At 42.5% G+C, this 3,220-nt stretch overlaps 1 pseudogene; it reads left to right on the forward strand.

Moving 5' to 3' along the window:
* The first annotated feature begins 215 nt into the window (after window positions 1–215).
* Window positions 216–333, forward strand: LOC126274426 (5S ribosomal RNA; annotated as a pseudogene).
* The last annotated feature ends 2,887 nt before the right edge of the window (window positions 334–3,220 follow it).

Below are 3,220 nucleotides of genomic sequence, written 5' to 3' on the forward strand. Positions count from 1 at the left end.
ATGATGTGAAGGGAAAGCTGAAAAGTGGAACGTGTAGGGTTATACCAGCGAAATGAATTCGAAGGCAAAACTGTAGGAAGGGAAGAGAAAATAGATAAAGATGAGTTAGGAGATGTGATAATTCCAGACGTATTTGACAGAGCACTGAAAGACCTAAGCCGGGAAAAGTCTCCTGGCATTCAATCAGAATTACTGAGATTCTTAAGAGAGCCGAGGGCAACGGCCTTGCCGCAGTTGATACACCGGTTCCCGTCAGATCACCCAAGTTAAGCGCTGTCGGGCGTGGCCGGCACTTGGATGGGTGACCATCCGGGTCGCCATGCGCTGTTGCCATTTTTCGGGATTCACTCAGCCTCTCCATGCCAACTGAGGAGCTACTCGACCGAATAGTAGCGGCTCCGGTCAAAGAAAACCATCGTAACGACCGGGAGAGCGGTGTGCTGACCACTCGCCCCTCCTATCCGCATCCTCATCTGAGGATGAGACGGCGGTCGGATGGTCCAAATGGGCCACTTGTAGCCTGATGACGGAGTGCTTTAAGAGAGCCGACCACGACAAAATTATTCCACCTGGTGTACTAGATATACGAGACAGGGGAAACGCCCTTAGACTTCCAGTAAAATTCCGAAGAAGTCTGGACAGTGTGAATATTACCGGAATATCAGTTCAATAAGTCGTGCTTGACAAATACTTACACGAATTATTTACAGAAGAATGGAGGCACTGAGTGAAGCCGACCTCTCGGAAGATCAGTTTGGATTCCGGAGAAATCTGGAAACACGCGAGGCGCCATATGACTTGTCTGAGGAGATAGGTTAAAGAAAGGGAACCGTACGTTTATAGCAGTTGTAAAGCTAGAGGAAGTATGTGACAATGTTGACTGGAATACAGTTTTAATAATTCTGAAGCTAGCTGGGATAAAATAATAGGAGTGAGAATGTATTTACAACTTGGATGTATTATAGACCGCTGAAGATGCCTAACAATAAAAGCCCAAATATGTCTGATACTCAAGAATAAATTTCAGCTGCAACAGACAAAGGTTTCCTTATCTTTATGATAAAATATAATTGAAGTTATTATTAGCAACCGAGGAAATTGGCTACGCAGAACGGTTCAGGGAAAGTTTAAGTACATAGGAAGTAAATATCCAAATTATCCATTAGTTATAGGTGGAGACTTTAATCTAGCATCCATTGAATGGGAAAATTACACGTTTACCATAGGAGTCAGAAGCAAAGATTCGTGTAACGTTATTCTAGGAGCGCTCTCAATATACAACCTCGAGCAGTTGGTTAGAAAACCAACTCGAGATGGGAACATATTATATATCTTCGTGACAAACAGACCTGATCTTGAGGAAGTTTATCTAGAAGAAGGTATCAGTGACCATAATGTCGTTGTGGCTTCTATGTCAGTGGAAGTTGGAAAAAACAAAAAAAGACCAGCATAGAGTTTTATTGTTTGGGAAAGCAAATGAAAGTATCATAGTCAGCTCCAAGCATTCACCGCGGGAATGGTCGGGATTTAAAGGTATTGTTTACCAAGTGCTAGAGAAGGATCCACCTTGGTACAACAAACATATTAGGAAGTTGCTGAGAAACCAGAGAATTTTGCACAGTCGTTTTAAACGTAGTCACTGCGCCGCTGACAAACAGAAATTATGCGAAATGAAAGCAGCTGTCAGAAGGACAATGAAAGACTCTTTTAACGAATTTGAAAGCAATATTTTATTTCCAGATCCTGAAAGTAACCCCAAAAAATTTTGCTCGTACGTAAAATCTATGAACGCTAGAAATAATTCAACACTTTCTCTTGCTGACAGTACGGGTAATGTAACTGATGATGATAAAAAAAATGGTTCAAATGGCTCTGAGCACTATGGGACTCAACTGCTGTGGTCATCAGTCCCCTAAAACTTAGAACTATTTAAACCTAACTAACCTAAGGACATCACACACTTCCATGCCCGAGGCAGGATTCGAACCTGCGACCATAGTAGTCCCACGGTTCCGGACTGCGCGCCTAGAACCACGAGACCACCGGGGCCGGCGATGATGATAAACTGAAGGCCGAAATTCTGAACCTAGCTTTCAAAAACTCGTTTACGATAGAGGACTGCAGCACCATTCCCCCTTTCAATTATCGAACAAACTAAAGGATGGCTGACATAGTGTTTAGTGTATCTGGGATTGTAAAATAGTTAAGATCCTTAGACGCCAGAAAGGCATCTGGCCTAGACGATATCCCCGTAACATTTTATGTTGACTATGCTACACATATAGCACCATTCTTATCCGTAATATATCATCTATCCGTCATCTATTGGAACGACGGAAAGTTCCACGCGACTGGAAGGAGGCCCAGGTCATAGGGATCTAAAAAAAGGGTATAAAATCGGATCCACATAATTATCGGCCAATTTCACTGACATCGATTTGTTGTAGAATCATGGAACATATTTTGTGTTCAGGCATAATGACCTTTCTAGTCTCTGAGAAGCTCACTTGCAGAAACCAGCGCTGTTTTAGGAAACAGCGGTCATGAGAGACACAGCTGGCCCTCTTTGTGCATGATATACAACAGGCTCTAGATACCGACTCCCAGGTTGATTTCTCGACTTTTGAAAGGCGTTCGACTCAGTTGCTACAAAAAGTGCGCACTTACGGTCTATCCAATGACATATGCGGTTGGATAGAAAGTTTTCTAGCAGACAGGGAGCAATATGTCGTCCTGAACGGGGTAATTTCAACAGAAACAAGAGTAATTTCAGGTGTGCCCCAGGGTAGCGTAATAGGTCCTCTGTTTTTTACGATTTACATAAACGATCTGGTTGGTGGTATTGACAGCGGCCTTAGACTGTTTGCCGATGATGGTGTAGTCTACAGGAAAGTAGTATCACACGAAAGTTGTGAACAAATCAACGAGTTGCAGAAAATAAATGCGTGGTGTAATGATTGGCAGTTATCTCTCAATATTAGTATGTGTAATCTTCTGAGTATAACAAGGCGAAAATCCCCATTAATGTATGAGTACAAAGTAAATGATCAGTTTCTGGAAGCGGTAACATCAGTCATGTATCTGGATGTGACTGTTCGAAATGATCTCAAATGGAACGATCAGATTACACAAGTAACGAGTAAGGCGAACTCTAGATTGCAGTTTATTGGTAGAATCCTGAAGCGATGCAGTCCTTCAACAAGGAAAATAGCTTACAACA

The sequence above is a fragment of the Schistocerca gregaria genome, chromosome 5 (assembly GCF_023897955.1).
Source record: "Schistocerca gregaria isolate iqSchGreg1 chromosome 5, iqSchGreg1.2, whole genome shotgun sequence".
Lineage (NCBI taxonomy): Eukaryota > Metazoa > Arthropoda > Insecta > Orthoptera > Acrididae > Schistocerca > Schistocerca gregaria.